The sequence below is a fragment of the Mixophyes fleayi genome, chromosome 5 (genome assembly GCF_038048845.1).
Source record: "Mixophyes fleayi isolate aMixFle1 chromosome 5, aMixFle1.hap1, whole genome shotgun sequence".
NCBI classification, from domain to species: Eukaryota; Metazoa; Chordata; class Amphibia; order Anura; family Limnodynastidae; genus Mixophyes; species Mixophyes fleayi.
The window spans coordinates 207907988-207927514 of NC_134406.1; the positions used below are offsets into that span (position 1 = coordinate 207907988).

General features: G+C 41.1%; 1 protein-coding gene across 4 annotated transcripts in view; it reads left to right on the plus strand.

The window, feature by feature from the left end:
* DLGAP1 (DLG associated protein 1) overlaps positions 1–19527 on the plus strand; it is a 493753-nt gene that overhangs the window by 374614 nt on the left and 99612 nt on the right. The window lies entirely within an intron of this gene.

The window sequence follows — 19527 nt, forward strand, 5'->3', positions numbered from 1 at the left end:
CAAAACAAAAGCCTGAGACAAATTAAGACCCCATGGAGCATTTGGTAAGATACTTGTTTAGGTACTCTTCTCCCCTCTTCTTTTGTTAACCCCCTCCCCCCCTTCCCCCCACACACACACACACACACACACACACACATAAAATGAGTTGGGATAATCCAGACCTGTCAATGTCCTAAGCAGGAGCCTAGGTGCATAGTGGATGATTCTCTGAACTGAAACAAATCTTAACTATGGGAATCCCAACCAAACAAGTGAATTAGTGGGGGTTTTTTTTGAATATGAACTTTGAATACATTTCCTTGATTTGGATAAAAAGAAGGTTGGGATATATTTCCATTTTATCTTGATAAATTTGAGACTTTTTTTATATATTGTTTTTACATATATTTCTCTGATATCATTTTTAATATAAAGTACATTCTCTATTTTTTATATGTATAGAGCTGTTGTATTTTATATCTATTTCTGCAATACAATACTTTTATCAGACCATAAAGATAACTAATGAAATAATATGTTTTAGTTACCTGGAAAATTAATAGATTTTAGGTGCCTGAAAACTTCATTTAGAATGGATAAAATTAAGAAAAGTTGTAGAAAGATAGGCTGGATAGCTCTATATTGGAATTCGTTGGAAATGAGCTATTAAAAATAGTTGCATGTGAACTTCATTAACAAAGTAATGATAAGTTTTGGGCCACAGTAAAATGGTGATCACAAATGTGATAAAAGATCCACCATGTCTATCTTTGATGTATTTTACTCATAGTTGTTGTTTTTTTAAAAACTTTATCTGAAAGTACCCAGTAAGGGAGGTAGGGTTGCTTTATATTAGAAAGGCTGAAATAGACTATTATAAATTTCCACCCTTTAGACACATAAGCTATATAATGAGAAGATATCCTCTAAAAGATAGTTATAAGAGCAATTATTATAGTATTTTACTACTAAAATTCTTTTAGCAATTGAGACAAAATATGGATTACAAATGATAGGCTACATTCAAAATGGTAGTAATTTGTTTTGTAACTACCGCAAGGTGGCAGCCTTGATTTTGATGGAAATATGTTTTAATTATAACAAATACTGATTATATTTTTTAGATCTATATTGTAATCTTAGGTTTAAGCTAATAGGTTATAAGAGTTTTGAAAATGTGGAATTAATGCGATTGGTCCGGGCTATAATAAAATGGCCACTGGAACAAGCGTGTGTTATCCCTCTGGTGAAGTCACTGAACTAGGAAATGTGTAGAGAATGGCTAAGAATGATGCCCTAAACAATTGGCTGGACCAGAGTGAGCCTTGGTTTGAACAACGAAGTCATTTATCAATGCACTCCATGAGAAAGCTGGTAATTATATAGAACAAATGAGACTACTTGACCCCCTCCAATCTGGTTTCCGCCCCCTCCACTCCACCGAAACCGCACTCACCAACGTTACTAATGATCTCCTCTCTGCTAAATCCAGGGGTCAGTTCTCCCTCCTCATCCTCCTTGACCTATCTGCAGCCTTTGACACCGTTGACCACCCCCTCCTCTTGCAGACCCTTCACTCTCTCGGTCTCTCTGGCTCTGTCCTCACTTGGTTCACCTCTTACCTCGCCAAACGCTCCTTCTCTGTTTCTATCTCTGGATCTTCCTCCCCCCCCCTCCACCCTCCCTGTAGGAGTCCCTCAGGGCTCTGTTCTTGGCCCTCTACTCTTCTCACTCTACACTACCTCCCTCGGTGCTCTCATCACCTCATTCGGTCTTCAGTATCACCTATACGCCGATGATATTCAACTTTACATCTCCTCTCCCGATCTTTCCCCCGCCCTCCTCTCTCGTGTATCTGACTGCCTCTCTGCCATCTCCTCTTGGATGTCCTCACGCTTTCTCAAAATTAACATTGCTAAAACCGAACTCATTGTTTTCCCTCCATCTCAGTCCCCATCCCACATGGATCTCTCCATCACTGTCAACAACTCCACTATCTCATCTGTCCCCCAACTCCGCTGCCTGGGAGTCACCCTCGACTCCTCTCTCTCTTTTGCCCCCCACATTCAATCCCTTGCCCAATCCTGTCGCTTCCAACTTCGCAACATTGCCCGCATCCGGCCCTTCCTATCTCATGAAGCATCCAAAACTATTATCCACGCGCTTATCATTTCCCGGCTGGACTACTGTAACCTTCTCCTCACCGGCCTCCCCCGCTCTCGCCTCGCCCCCCTTCGTTCTATACTCAATGCGGCTGCGAGGCTTATCTTCCTTTCTCGCCGCTCCTCTTCTGCCTCCCCTCTCTGCCTTGCCCTACACTAGCTCCCCTTCCCTTACAGAATCCTTTTTAAACTTCTTACCCTCACATACAAGGCTCTCTCCAACTCCACTGCCCCTTACATCTCCAATCTCCTCTCCATCCACACTCCCGCCCGGCCCCTGCGTTCAGCCAATGACCGTCGCCTCTCCTCCACTCTGATCACCTCATCCCACTCCAGAATTCAAGACTTCTCCCGAGCTGCCCCCCTGCACTGGAATGACCTCCCACGGTCCATCCGTTTCTCACCTAACCTGTGCTCCTTCAAACGGGCACTCAAAACTCATCTCTTCCGCATTGCCTACCAGCCTTCCACCTAACCCTCTCTCCATGCTCACTCTCCTCAGTAGAGGGGAGCGCTTGCTCCACTCCTCTGACATCCTCTGTGCCTGTTGTCTGTCCACCCACCCTATAGGATGTAAGCTCGTATGAGCAGGGACCTCCCACCTCCTGTCTCGCTACCTTCTCTTCTGCTCCAACCTCCACTCACTTGCCTTGCCTGGAGCCTCTGAAGTTTTGGTACTACTCGTTTATTGTATTGTACTGTTATTCCCTGTACTGTCCATTGTTTGTATTGTGTACGGCGCTGCGGAAACCTTGTGGCGCCTTATAAATAAACGATAATAATAATAATAATAATAATACACTGTTATTTTGAACCTTTGATAAGTTATTTTATGCTGTGAGTAGTTACATGCCTCTTAATTGTTTTTAATCCTTTAAATAAATGGTAATACGCTTATATCCTGCTCCCCCTTTCTCCTTTTATTCCTTTGAACTAAGAGAGGCTTGCATGGGAAATGTAGCTTACATATGTACAAAGTAAGTGTTGTGATTCCTGCTATTCTGTTTGTGCTGAGCCTGTGTGGACAATACTGTTGGTGGTGTGGTGATGGGGCAACAGCATTGGTTTGAGGTTTGGCAGTGGCAGGAGTGTGGGAGGCAGTATAGGGAAGAATTGTCTTGCCTTATTTTAAAACATATATTGTTATCATTAACAAAGCTACGAAAATAAGAAGTTGGTTAGTCTTCTGTTGATCTTTCGTTAGACATTTGCTATAAGACAGACATTGTAAACAATTTAAGCTGGCCACAAGAAACCAGCATCACTTCTCCCCTCCACATTAGGTAGGGTACACCTCCACACTCAACAGTAGGGATGTTTATTTCAACTTGCATTTGTGAACTTGTGCTTTCAAAAACACATTTCTGATGAATATAATAAATGACGATATGCTATATATATACAAATACAGAAGTGGAAGCTGCTCAAATCAATTTATAGGCCATTACAGGTGCTTGGGTTTTTAAATTGAGAGCCAACTTACTAAAGAGGTACCCCAGAAGCCTCCAAACAGCAATTCAGTGCCAGTACCCCCTCTCAGCTACTGACACCAACATGTCTTTCAGACAAATACAGAAGTGGAAGCTGCTCAAATCAATTTATAGGCCATAACAGGTGCTTGAAAAGGTGGGGTTATCCTGCAAGGAACATACACACAACATTTTTTCCCCCAGCACACTGCTATAGCCAGCAACAGATCTGCCATTTCTACTGTTGATAAAAATGCAAAAGTCTTTGTTGCACACATTTGCAAATGTATGTTTAAGCCATCCGCCACGCCAAGGCGCTTTTGCTAATAGGATGGTCCTACTCTAAACAATGAGAGTCCCATATATTTGGGCCATACATATGTGCTTTTAAATTGAGAGCCAACTTACCAAAGAGGTACCCCAGAAGCTTCCAAACAGCAATTCAGTGCCAGTACCCCCTCTCAGCTACTGACACCAACATGCCTCTCAGACAAATACAGAAGTGGAAGCTGCTCAAATCAATTTATAGGCCATAACAGGTGCTTGAAAGGGTGGGGTTATCCTGCAAAGAACATACAAACAACATTTTTGCCCCCAGCACACTGCTATAGCCAGCAACAGATCTGCCATTTCTACTGTTGATAAAAATGCAAAAGTCTGTTGCACACATTTGCAAATGTATGTTTAAGCCATCCGCCACGCCAAGGCACTTTTGCTAATAGGATGGTCCTACTCTAAACAATGAGAGTCCCATATATTTGGGCCATACATATGTGTTTTTAAATAGAGAGCTAACTTACCAAAGAGGTACCCCAGAAGCCTCCAAACAGCAATTCAGTGCCAGTACCCCCTCTCAGCTACTGACACCAACATGCCTCTCAGACAATTACAGAAGTGGAAGCTGCTCAAATCAATTTATAGGCCATAACAGGTGCTTGAAAGGGTGGGGTTATCCTGCAAGGAACATACAAACAACATTTTTGCCCCCAGCACACTGCTATAGCCAGCAACAGATCTGCCATTTCTACTGTTGATAAAAATGCAAAAGTCTTTGTTGCACACATTTGCAAATGTATGTTTAAGCCATCCGCCACGCCAAGGCACTTTTGCTAATAGGATGGTCCTACTCTAAACAATGAGAGTCCCATATATTTGGGCCATACATATGTGTTTTTAAATAGAGAGCTAACTTACCAAAGAGGTACCCCAGAAGCCTCCAAACAGCAATTCAGTGCCAGTACCCCCTCTCAGCTACTGACACCAACATGCCTCTCAGACAATTACAGAAGTGGAAGCTGCTCAAATCAATTTATAGGCCATAACAGGTGCTTGAAAGGGTGGGGTTATCCTGCAAGGAACATACACACAACATTTTTTCCCCCAGCACACTGCTATAGCCAGCAACAGATCTGCCATTTCTACTGTTGATAAAAATGCAAAAGTCTTTGTTGCACACATTTGCAAATGTATGTTTAAGCCATCCGCCACGCCAAGGCACTTTTGCTAATAGGATGGTCCTACTCTAAACAATGAGAGTCCCATATATTTGGGCCATACATATGTGTTTTTAAATTGAGAGCCAACTTACCAAAGAGGTACCCCAGAAGCCTCCAAACAGCAATTCAGTGCCAGTACCCCCTCTCAGCTACTGACACCAACATGCCTCTCAGACAAATACAAAAGTGGAAGCTGCTCAAATCAATTTATAGGCCATAACAGGTGCTTGAAAAGGTGGGGTTATCCTGCAAGGAACATACACACAACATTTTTTCCCCCAGCACACTGCTATAGCCAGCAACAGATCTGCCATTTCTACTGTTGATAAAAATGCAAAAGTCTTTGTTGCACACATTTGCAAATGTATGTTTAAGCCATCCGCCACGCCAAGGCGCTTTTGCTAATAGGATGGTCCTACTCTAAACAATGAGAGTCCCATATATTTGGGCCATACATATGTGTTTTTAAATTGAGAGCCAACTTACTAAAGAGGTACCCCAGAAGCCTCCAAACAGCAATTCAGTGCCAGTACCCCCTCTCAGCTACTGACACCAACATGTCTTTCAGACAAATACAGAAGTGGAAGCTGCTCAAATCAATTTATAGGCCATAACAGGTGCTTGAAAAGGTGGGGTTATCCTGCAAGGAACATACACACAACATTTTTTCCCCCAGCACACTGCTATAGCCAGCAACAGATCTGCCATTTCTACTGTTGATAAAAATGCAAAAGTCTTTGTTGCACACATTTGCAAATGTATGTTTAAGCCATCCGCCACGCCAAGGCGCTTTTGCTAATAGGATGGTCCTACTCTAAACAATGAGAGTCCCATATATTTGGGCCATACATATGTGTTTTTAAATTGAGAGCCAACTTACCAAAGAGGTACCCCAGAAGCCTCCAAACAGCAATTCAGTGCCAGTACCCCCTCTCAGCTACTGACACCAACATGCCTCTCAGACAAATACAGAAGTGGAAGCTGCTCAAATATATAGACAGTAGCATCTGACTGCTGGTTTGTGGAAAAGGATTTGGAGTTATCGTTTACTGCGCACAAAAATGGCAAAGGGCATCTGTGTGACATTTATAAGGATACTAGTGACCATGTGACTTTCATTGCTTTCCTATAAGAAAATTCATATTGAACCTGTGTTATGTTCACATTGTTTTTGCAGGCACCATTATCTGACAATATATACACTAATACTGAACTTATCATTCTTGGTTTATTCATCTCAACGCAAATTTCTTACTTCCCTAAATAGGACAAAAGATAGTCACCAAGGATGGTCTCACGCTCGCTGAGCTCCCATCTCTTCTCTTCAATCTACCTCCATCTCACTAATAATCATCTAATTCCATCTCACCAATAACTACCTCACCAAAAACCATTTACCTCCATTTCACCAATAACCTGCATTGCTGCAACGTCATTTGTCCCATGTCTCTGCTCCTAACCCTGGAACTTCTGTTGGGCATCCCCTGTTCTCCCTGGAGCACTACTGGATTCTCTTGTGAAAAGAGCAAGCAAAATCCCCAGGACCACCTGAGGGTACCTGAGACTACCTGAGACCTCCTGCCATTGCCTCCACCACTGAAGCAATCCCACGGTGACTTGCATTGTCACCTTTTACAGAGGCTACACCGCCACCATCACCCATCACCATCACCCATCTCCGAGGCCTGCATGCCTGAAGTCTGGAGTGCTGTGCCAGCTGAATAACATAAGCTCCAATGTCCCCCTGATCATCTGGGGACTTACTGAGATATGTCTCAGTGCTCCACTGAACCCCTAATCATCACCTACTGAACAATGTCTTGTCTCTCCGGCGTCCTCCTCAATCTACCTCCATCTCACCAATAACCATCTACTTCCATCTTACCAATAACTACCTCACCAATAACCACCTATTGCCATCTCACCAATAACCTGCATATCTGCACCATCATTGGTCATCTCTCTACTAACCCTGGAACCTTCTTGGCTACCTCATGGCCTGCCTGCTGGCTCACTAACACCCCACCAACCCATGCTGTCCCTGGGCAAGTACTAGACTCTCTTATGAAGAGTGAGCAATTTCTCCAGGACAACTTGAGGCCTCCTGCCGTTGCCTCCACCACTGAGGCACTCCCATGGTGGCTTGCATTGCCACCTGTTACAGAGGCCTACACCGCCACCATCACCCCTCTTCGAGGCCTGCATGTCTGAAGTCTGGAGTGATGTGCTAGCCAATCAACATAAGATCCACTGTCCCCATGATCATCTGGGGGACCTACTGAGATATGGCTCAGTGCTTCACATTCCCCCTAATCATCTAAGGGACCTACAGAACTATGTCTTGGCTCTCCAACGTCCTATTTCCCAGTGCTCAGTGAAGGATCCATAGCTACTTGCTTGGGAACCTGATCTCAGGTCGTTCTTTTCCAGCGGTTTGCTCTGTTTGCAAGCCCTGGCCTCCTAGCCATTTATCGTCTACAGTGGTTGTTTCTCACCTTCCCACTTCTTGCTGCTTGGTCAGCCAACCGGTCATTCTATTACCTGAGTGGCTTTTTATGCAACTCCACAGATGAATCTGCTTCCTTACAGCTTACTCATCTGCTGCATTCCCTAACATCTTGGGTGCTGGATGCTCCTTCATGGTATGTCTATATAGGTCCCTCAATGATTCATCTGCTTATTTGGGTCTCACCATACCCTATATTCCCAGGAGATCCATTTCTCTACTTCTCTTGGAAGACCTGTTGTCTTGGAACCTCGACTCTCAACACGCCTGTAACATGATCACTGACCTGGAATCATGGATTAACCTCCCTGCTCAGCCTGGCAGACCCACGGCCTAGCCACCTACTCAGACCTGTGGACTGGTCACCATCCTTTGGCCTTGGCCCCTCCATAAGCTTTTCTGCAACCTTGATCCATATTGCCTTTCATGTCTTTCTACACTGCCCCATCACCTGGTCCATACCACAAACTAAACTGTCTCACTTGAACCTACTGTCTCTTTATCCCCCCTCTAGAATGTAAGCGCTCACAGGCAGGGTCCTCTCTACCTCATGTCTGTCCTCTATCAGATTACCTTGTATGTCTCTGTCATGTATGATCCTGATGATTTTTTCTGCATGCCTTGTGATTTTCACCCATGCATTTATTATTTTGCTCAATTGTACCCTCAGACCTGTTATTCTTACTATTCCTATGTATGTCCAATATGTCAGGCACTACGGAATCTGTGGCGCCATATAAATAAACGATTATGATTATGATTTTCTGCAAAGTACATTAGAGAAATAGATGTAGTGGATGATTATAAAAAAAAATGGAAATATGAAAAAATACTAAAATATATATATTTTTCCAAAAACATATCATTCAACAGTGAATAAAAGTTAGTAGGATCACTGTTCTGATGACTCACTCCATTCCTCTTCTCAGGACCTCTACCTCAAAGTCAGTATATATCTGAATTTTACAACTAATTCACTATCTGATATTCCTGGGATAGGTTATCAAAAAAAATTTGACCCATGCAAAGCTTGCCCTCCTGTTACTTGTTTAAGTGCTGAATGACAGGATTCATTTCCAATTTCACAACTCAACTTGGACAGTTGTTCAAAGTTCAAGTCATGTGACTTGATCAATGGTATATGGAAGATTGCATGAAGGTGAAATGCACAAAAGTATGTGTAAAACCCAGGTCTTAAATGCAGGAACACATGACTATTTCTTACTTTTAGCTGCGTTCCACTTCTTTTTTATCTAGAAAATCATCCTTAATTTCTGCAGTTATATTGTGACAGATAAGCTCAAAATAATTAGATGAATGGAACAGTCTGTACTGTGCTTATATTTTATTTGCAGGGTGTGGATTGCTCCACAGTGGAAAAGACAAAAGTTTGAGATGATGTAACTAGGGACATAATTCATTAGATCTGGACAAAAAAATGTCATCAGAATCTCCACCCTGCCTTGCACTAGTTCTGAAGGAGGTACAGACAGAGGCCAGTGGTAAGGCAATGTTCTCATCTTTGTAAATTAAGTAGGACAATTTGCCCGATATCACAGCATATCTAGCCATAAGAAGTGTGGTGCCAAATAATTATTTGATAAAAATCAATTGGATCCTTATAGGGCATGTTAGAAAATGAAGACAACCGCTACCATCCTGTGTGTGGTTATATTATGAATGCACTAAAAGGCTCTAAGTGATCCTTAATAATGCTTGGTTCATGTGTGGTCAAATTGGACAATGATGTCGGCATTCAGGCTGTGTATCATCACCATTCATCACCATTTATTTATATAGCGGCACGCTGTACAGAGAACTCACTCACATCAGTCCCTGCCCCATTGGAGCTTACAGTCTACATTCCCTAACATACACACAAATATATATATTATATTGTATTGCAATTGCCCCAGGTGTGACCAACTATAGAGCTACCATATCACAGCAAACTATCCCTTATTTTCTGACACAATCCTGGGTTTTAAAGATTTGTCCATATAAATGATCGAGTTCCAATCAAACTGTGTAAATATGCTGAGACAGCATAGTGCGTATTAGATGCATTCTCAGCAAAGTATTTTAAAATATTGGCAAAAGCTTAGCTTTTTGGAACTTGACCCGATGGCTAACGCCATCTGATGAGGGCATTAACCCTTCAATCCTATGGGGAGAGCATTGCAGGAGAGGAATCTTCGGATCCCTCTACAGCAGCGTTCCCACTCACTCCAACATTAATTTATGTAGATTACTTATGCACATGTGCAGCCCTATGTGGCGCATGCACAATAAAGACTCTGTGTCAGCACCTTTATGCCTCAATGCCATTACTAGTTCCTAGCGAATTGAAGCAAATCATCATCATTATCAGCTATTTATATAGCGCTACTAATTCCGCAGCACTATACAGAGAACTCACTTACATCAGTCCCTGCCGCATTGGAGCTTACAGTCTAAATTCCCTAACATACACACAAATATATATATTATATATATATTATATACATATATATATAAATATATGGGTTACTAGGCCACCTGCATTTTTTCCCCTTAAAATGTACGTAATAGGCTGCTGAGTTGAGTCTTGCCACCTGGGCTAAAAATTACCAGCCCTCACCTGCGTAGCCTCCTATTAGATGCACTGTCCCGACATGAGTTCAATAGTAAATTGCCCCTTTAATTCATCTGTCATATGTAATGACAGATGATAATTAAAGGGGCAAACTTGCGATTGATAATAGGCCCCTATGTCAGCCTAGGACACAGTGGGCACTGTGGGACCAAGATTATTTTGACCTATTTTTATATATGTGTGCGTGTTTTGTTTTTAAGAGTGAAGTAGGCTCAAACTAGTATCTTGCATAGATCTCAATATAGTCTTAATTAGGCTCTAAGTACTCTATATAACAACGTTCAATTTCTTTATCTTTCTTCCTAGTTTCTAAATGTACAATATTCTTTGGCCAGTAGGGGGTGTGGTACAGCCAAAAATTAACTGACAGCTAATGTAAACATTAAATGCAGACCACACTGAAATCAAGTTTCTTTCTAGTTTATTCAAACTTTTTCCCCCATTATTTGGGGTTAACGCTTGTTTTTACAAAGACATTTACAATAAAATATTTCATGTGTTTAATGAAGACTTTTCTGTATATAATTATGAAGAAAAGGTGTGTTCCATAGCAATCAGATACTTCGGGCTATTTTTCCACTTTACCTAAAAAAATGCCTGATTGGTTGTTTCAGACAAAATCACTTCAACATATGTTCATAGAATTTTCCCAATATGTAAGTATTCATTTTTATTAATTAGTCTTCCATATTTATATGTAGGAACTAATACATAACATGTATACATACCCGCACTCCTTATATTTCTATATCCCTTCACATTGGACATCAAGTGGGTGACTTTGTTAGTGTGTCCTACAATATTTATGACATGTATTGTTTAATTTGTACAGAAAACTACATTAAATATGGCTGCTAGATTTTTAATACATTTTCACGTGCTGGGCACTCTATCTTCTTGTATTGCTGCCGATCCCTATGAATTCCACCTGCAGGGCCGTCTTTCCCATTGGGCACAATGGGCAGGTGCCCGGGGGCCCTGCAGCCCAGGGGGGTCTGTCGGAGGCAGCAAAAAAAACAAAACCTGAAGAAAATACTTACCTTGCGGTCAGCTGGCGATCCGGCTCCCTCCATGGTCTCCTCCTCCATCGCGCTCGCAGTGCATGTCGGGCGTGATGTCATCACGCCTGCCCGACATCCATTGCGGAGCGCGACGGAGGAGGAGACCAGGGAGGGAGCTGGATCGCCAGCTGACCGCAAGGTAAGTATTTTCTTCTTTTTTTTCAGGTTTTTTTATTTTGCTGCCTCCGACGGGCCCCCTTGGGCTGCAGGGCCCATATATATAATCTTTTTTTTTTTTTTTGTATATATAGGGGCCCCGGTGCACTGCTGTGCCCGGGGGCCCAAGATGTTCTTAAGAGGGCCCTGTCCACCTGTACACCCCTGTAGTTACCTTGTGCCTGCTCTCCATGTCCATGTACACTGCGCCTATGTTCCTGAACACAGGCTTGTCGTTAGGAAAATGTATGTAGTGTAAGGAATATATAAACAGAAGTCATCTCAGATTTATTTGATGCCGTTTTATATGGTCAAGGAACTCCTCTGTGACCTTAGGAAATGAGGCTATATATTTTAGGCTAGGGCTACACAGGTGACCTTTACTTATGATCATTCACATGAACTACAGGTCTAAATCACAGCATACTGCAATTAGGTTTTGAAAGTTGGCATGTATGATTTCATGTGACACACTGCGAGGGTTTAGTGCTCACACAGTGATACTTGCATAATTATTTTGCAATCAAAAGCAAGAATATCCCAAAAGTTATTTGGATTGTACAGTAGCCCCTCACCTAAAGGTTACTTTATCTTTTGTCAAGGTGATAATTGCACCTCTGGGAAATATTTGAGCCCCCTTAAAAGCCTGGGTCACGTGTTGACACCTTAAACTGTCCTTATATTATACACCTACAAAGAGCCAGACGTAGGATAGACTCAGTGGCGGATCCAGGGAAGAGGGGGGGGGGGCGATCAGGGCAATGGCCCCCCTAGCAGGGGCTTGCTGCCAGCTGCTGCACACTATGCGCAGGTCTGTTCGGCAGAGACAGGCAGGGAGAATGTACTACCCAGCTGCTCTGATTGTGTTTTAAACACAATCAAAGTGGCCGGGCAGCACACTCTCCCTGCCTGTCTCTGCCGAACAGACCTGCACATGGTGTGCAGCCGTAGGCAGCCTTAGCTGTCAAAAAGGAGGTGGGCACTAAATCGCCCCCCCCAACCCCCCCCAAACCGCCCCGGGTAAAATTATTTTCTAGATCTGCCCCTGGATAGACTGTCGCATTGCTATCACTGCATCCAGTTGGCAGGATGAGAAATAATTTAGTATACAAAACTGTCCTTGCAACCAGACAAAGCATGTATTTGCATGTGCAATAAAGGGTACATGAATGCTTGTTTAAGAGTGTATTTCCCTTTTAAATGCATTCCTGCTATGATCAAGTGAAGGAGAGGAATGTACATCTGTGTGCTGTACACTATTACCACCTACAATACAAAAAAACTAATCTACCCCAGCAAAAAATGTGCTCAGCAAAACCTGCAGTAGATACTATTTACTTATGCATTCCTGAGACTGTCTCGTCCCTGTTGGTTTATGGAATGCTTTGATTTGCTAATGTGGTGAGGAAGCAGACTACATCCTTCCAAAAAAAAGTAGGTATTGACCATGTAATAGACCTACTGGGAAACTACAGGATATGTGAGGTGAGCTATGAAGTTCTTCAGTTCAGTTTTCTGCTCACAAGAAACGCTGTATTTTAAAGGTCAATTTGATGTATCTCAATGTGTTTAATATTCTTTCCTGAGTTTCTGAATGTTTCTGAGTAGGATCAGTTTTCACTTCACTTCCTTGTGTCTCAGGTTCAGATAGCAGAATACATTTTTGCTAGGAAATATTAATTGTGTAATACCTTTAAATAGTAAACAATAAACGTTTAGTAGATTTAATTACAAGTGTCGCAATGAGAGATCATATTAAAGCTTTCACTCTAAATGTTACGTTCTTTTGTATCAATCACTGCTGATGGAGAAGTGTGTGTGTGTGTGTGTGTGTGTGTGTGTGTGTGTGTGTGTGTGTGTGTGAATGTGTGTGTGTGTGTGTGTTGGGGAATTTAGACTGTAAGCTCCAATGGGGCAGAGACTGATGTAAGTGAGTTCTCTGTATAGTGCTGCGGAATTAGTAGCGCTATATAAATAGCTGATAATGATGATGATTTGCTTCAATTCGCTAGGAACTAGTAATGACACTGAGGCATAAAGGTGCTGACACCGAGTGAGTACCTTGCCAGTTTGCGTAGCGTATCTGGAGTGAAATCGCTGTGCCCCTGCCCAGAAAAGTGGCCGCACACATTTGTGCCTATGTGGAGTTGTGTGATGCTGGCATTTATACCCGCTTGCGCCTGGAGTGGTGGGATAGGGGGACAAATATGTCTGTCCAAGTTGTATTATTTGCGGGTGGTCAAGGGCAGGTGCAAATAGTGGATGATGATGATGGTGGTCACCAGCAATAGCGAACCACTTGTGATTGGCTGTTTGCAAATACTCCACTGACACCGATAGGTGCTCTCTTTGTTGCATATTATGCTTTTTTGTGCATGTTTAAACAATTTCTTCATTGAAATTGAAGTTCTTGAAGTTTGTTGGATGCCTAAAAGCAAAAACACAATTATGGGCGGAAATGTATGTGACGTATATTCCTGGCGTAAACCGAGTCCATACACTACTGGTGCAGACCTGCAATTTCTTGTGCAGCTTTTCATATGCCCAAAATGGTTGCTCTCTTGGCGAACGTAATTTGTTTCTGCGATTGGTGTGCTATTGCGGCCAACTCTCTATCAGCCTCAAAATGCCGAGTGACTTAGTATGCCTTGTCTCCACCCAATGTGTGGAGACATGGGGGGGTTTCCACAAAAATTGGTAATTTTTATTGACAGTTATCTTTTTTTTTAACAAGATTATGCTACATCAAAATTTGTCCAGAAGTTATAGTAGAATAAGCATCTATAACAACAGTGGACTCAGGGACTTTATTATTGTAGTGTTAGGAGAGTTCTGATTTTTACTGCAAAATGGCGGTCTCCACTGTAGAGCCAATTTTACTTTTTTCACCGTCATGCCACTAGAGACATTTGATTGAAAAAGTGATTGTAATTTTGCACCTGCATACAGAACTACTGTGATCATGTGTGTTCTGGCAGTTTATGATGCGTAACTGTTTGAATCAAAGGGTCACCTTCCAGACTTTACAAACAACTGTGTATGCTCACTAATAAATATGTTCAGCTGTGTCTTAGAAAGTCTTGCAAAACAGGTCACTGTCTAACAATAGAGAAACTGAGATTCCTGCCGTGCTTCATCACTATATTTGCTAAGTAATCTCTTAAAAAGATTTTGCACTAGCTTTAGACCAATTTGACATTAAAATCTTATCATTAAGGAGGTATTTCATGGGTCTAGCAGACAAGGTGGAATGGTAAACATCTCTGCCTGTAGGCGTGTGCAGAGCACTGCAAGCCAGTGCTACACCACTCAAGTATGACAGAGAGAAAAGGGATGGATTTACTGTAATTATATGTTTGGAGTGGGTGGCTGAATAGTGAGGTAATAGGCATTATTGTGTTCCCAGGAGTTGAACTTTACTTCGGGCTCAGAAGGCATGTAAACCAGACATAGCTTTTGTTTGCATTCTTAGCCGAGAGTCAAGGAAATAAATGTTCACGTGGTTGTTAGACCATCTGGTGTTGTTGTACGGAGCTTAACTTCAATAAGACATTTCATACAAATGTGAACTACTTTATGAACACATAGTCAAAACTTTTTAAACGAGCAAATCAAAATAATAACTTCAGCAACTGTTGTCAATGTTGTCAAGATAAATGATTTATTAGAATTTCCTTATAAAAACAAATGGTACTCATTGTGTTCCTAATGTACACATCTCATGTATTCCACTGGATCCTAATTGCTGTGTTATAATCATGTTTTAAAGTTTGATTGGAAGGTGTTTTCATCTTTGTAGTTATCAATGTTATAAATGGCTGCAGAGCTACAATACACTAGCCTGTTTATTTCTATCTGTCTGTATTGACGTTCTGATAAGGATACACTTGGTTTCAGTGAATTGCTAAATAGCAATGAGATCACTTAAATAAATGAACAGCTCATTTACAAACTAATGAAAAGAGCTAAAGATTGTTATATTTGATTGAGAAAGCTGGTTAGACCAGTATACTCATCTCAAATGGGAGTTACAGTCCGCACAATTAGACAAATTAGATCCGTAAGTACCTTTCCCAAGGGCATCAATGTTCTTTGTGTTATGCCTGAGGAAGAAAAACGGCACATAAGCACACCCACTACAGTACTGAGTGCCTATTGCACATAATTATACACTCTTCTATTATCCTTTATACTGTGGCATAACTTCCTGGGCTGATAGATTTGCAATTCCTGCCTAGGAACCTGTAGGTCTTTTAATTGAGATCAAGTGTAGATCTGTCTGTACTCATGGAGTTTAAAACTCAGCACCATCTGGACCTCTGAATTCCAAGATAGTTAGTTCTCCCAGTAATGGGAAGCTGGGGATGCCAGAACATGCACAATGACTGATACAAGCAGTCAGAGACATCTTATCTTATTTATAATATTATTTATTTACGTACTTTGTACTTATGTTCTTGTTTAAGGACTGAGGTGTTGTTGGTCTAACTCTTAAGGGCTATGGCTCCAAAGGTAGATGGTTTTGGTTCACATTTCCTTGAAACCTATGAAACCCACATACTGGGAGTGGGAAATGCAGTCTCTGGTGGAAGGGAAAGGGGTCTCTAACCTTGTGGCAGAGCATGTCTTAAATCCCTTGTCAGTGTTGCAGTCTTTTGACCTGAGGAATCAAGAATTAAATGGTTTCCTCTCATTTAGGGTAGAAACTTGAAGATTAGAAGCCTGTGCTTGTAAGTTATTTTGGACATAACGCAATAAACACGCAACTGAAGAGACAAGTACTGCCAAGGATACCTTGATCCCTTACATCATTATCAGCTATTTATTTAGTGCCACTAATTCCGCAGCGCTGTACAGAAAACTCACTCATCAGTCCTTGCCCCTTCGGAGCTTACAGTCTAAATTCCCTAACACACATACAGACATAAAGAGACTAAGGTCAATTTGCAGCCAATTAACCTATCAGCATGTTTTTGGAGTGTGGGAGGAAACCGGAGCACCTGGAGGAAATCCACGCAAACACGGGGAGAACATAAAAACTTTACACAGATAAGGCCATGGTTAGAAATTGAATTTATGACCCCAGTGTTGTGAGGCAGAAGTGCCAACCACTAAGCCACCGTGCTGTTCAGGGTAATCCCTTACATTTTATACTGTTCTCCTGTTAACCTTGTCAATTTTTACTGAATTGTTGGGTTAATATATATTGTTTATGGAAAGAAAAACAATTATAAAATACTCTGAGATTTCCTATGTTGTAGTTATATCTCAGATTACACAGCTTTTTATGTAAGGAAAGTTTAGAAAAATTGAAGTGTGCTTCACTCAGGTCTTATTTAAAGCAAAACTTGACGACTTCATTTTTCATGAATCCCTCTTCCTTAATCCTTACTTGCACAAACTCTTTAGCTCTGAAACAATAGGGATGATTACTGATTTGAAGCAATAGGCAGTTGTGGGTTGCTGGGTTGCAATGTCTTTAAATGTTTTTATCTGTGCCCTCAGGGACTGAAAATAAAACTTCAATGAGGCTTCTTTTGTGCTGATACAATCCTGTCAGATGTCAGGAATGTTTGAGCCTCAGCCATGTCTTGTTTAGGAGCAGAATTATACCAAAGTATACTATGAAAACTGCATAAATAAATGTGTGCGTTTTATCTTTGAACTGTATTTATCTCATGCTGAAATAAACTCATCTATAATCTAGAAGTAAGTTGGTGACAGACAGGAACCTTATTTTTTTTCTCCGTTTTCTCTCTTATTCTCTCATTTGTGCCTTCAACTTAGTTATTTTATTTTTCTTGGTAAAGTTGTCACTTTAACTTTTTAAAAATGGATATCTATGGAAAACAGAATGTAAACTGTCATAATTAGACTGGTCATTAAAGTTACCTACGCTTCCATCAATTAGCCTAAAGCTTTGCATTCACTTGTGTGGTTCGTGTTCCTCCCTGTCTAATCAATTCTCAATTATTTGGATCTGGTTTTGATTGATTAAAATTGTTGCCCAATTGGCAATACATGCTGTTAAAGTGGGTCAACCAAATAAACTAAAAATATCTGACCACTGACTGAAATATGTCTATATTGTAGTTGATTGTATATTTTCAATTATATAGCATGTTTGGTCCATAACATGTAGTATTTTCAAAGAGGCCATTTTTAACTTGGTTTATTGAAGTTTAAGAGTGTACACTATATGCCTGCAGAGCACTCAATTCAATTAAATGTTGGGATATATGTTCAGTGTAGCTGCGCTGTAAAGATGTAGGAAACCCCAAAAGGCATTACAATATTTATTTTGATAAGTAATAATAATAATAATAATATTAATTGCATTTATATAGCGGTTTTCTCCCATAGGACCCAAAGCACCATTGCTTTGGTTTGTAAAACACATGTGCATATGTTATTCTACACCTAGAACTTCATTTATCTGTATTTATTGACATGAGTCTGAGCTGACATAGCAGTTAGTTTACCAAGTCTAAAATTCAAGGTCTTATGTGGCATCTTCCATAGATGTCAACAGAAGAGGCAGAGCCATCTTAACAACATTATGGGCCCCCATGCAAAGCAGTGCACCGGGGCCCCTACATATATATATATATATATATATATATATATATATATATATATATATATATATATAGATATAGATATAGATATAGATATATAGATATATATAGATATATATATATATAGATATAGATGTATAGAGATACAGATATAGATATAGATATAGAGATAGATAGATGTACTTGCTCAGTGACCCTTGAAGGTTTTTTTTGCAGGGTTTTTTCTCAGGATTATTTATTCTAATTAAGAGCCCTGCCTCTGGGGCCCCCTTGTCCGTGGGGCTCCCGGGCACCTGCCCATCGTGCCCAATGGAAAAGATGGCCCTGAGAAGAGGGCCATCCTGTGAACAACTAATGAAAGCAGTAAAGTTTTTTTTATGTTCTCTGAGTTTCTTTAGTTACAGGAATATTCATTATTGTACTCAGCAATAAACATTTTATTCACAGTAAGTATTTGTTAAGTATAAAATCTATTTCAGGCTTCAAAACCATACTTGCCGACTTTTTGAAACTCTCCTCCAGGAGATCCCAGAGGAGAAATCATGTGACAGGGGGTAGGAGTGGGCGTGGTGCCGCTATTGCATCACCATAGCCACGCCCCCTGCTAAGAAATGCCAAGCTATACAACATTTCATAGCGGGGCGGGGCTTAATGTCACAAAATCGTGTCATTAAGCCCCACCTCCATCATGTCTGGGTGGATCTTCCAGGAGTCTGGGAGGGCTCCCCGAAATTCGGGCGCCTCCTGGAAATTCCGTGAGAGTAGGCAAGTATGGTTAAAACACTTTATTTTCTTGTTAGCCAGTATATTATTATTATTATTATTATTATTATTATTATTATTATTATTATTATTATTATTATTATTTATATTCCTCTTTACTAATGGTGGGAAAAAGTAATATATGGTAAAGTCTGGCATGATGTACAAAGGGACTTCAGATTTTCCCTTGTACTTTTTAAATGTGTCAGTGAAGATCTGGGTGTATTAGACTCCCAGGCAGACTGTTCCCTCCAGTAATAATCTCAGAAGGAGTATGTTTATGGAGGACCTTTGTGTAAGGCGATCCCAAACTAAAGTTCTGACAGGTTCATTTTCTCAAGACTTTTTGTTTCCTAAATCAAATGCAGGACAGATGCAATTTCCTGCCTGTAGTCATTTCCCCTTTCCTTGCTTGACAGGCAATCAGTGTGCTCAGATTGCCCTTCCAGTAGGTGGGATCCAGATATGTGCAGTTTCCTTCTCTGCTCCTCTGACAAAAGGGAGGATTATTTATATTGTGCTGGAAGACCAGGTGGCTTGGCTCACTCCAAAGGATATAACATAGATTACCTACAGAGCAATATCTCAGCAGCCACCAGCACACATTCATTTCTGCAGTGTGGATTCCAGTGCCTTTTGTGCAGAAAGGCTTTCAGAAGTTGCCAGTGCATGTCCTTATCACACAGGAAGCCAGTGGCTGTTAGTTCTCTATGCATTGGA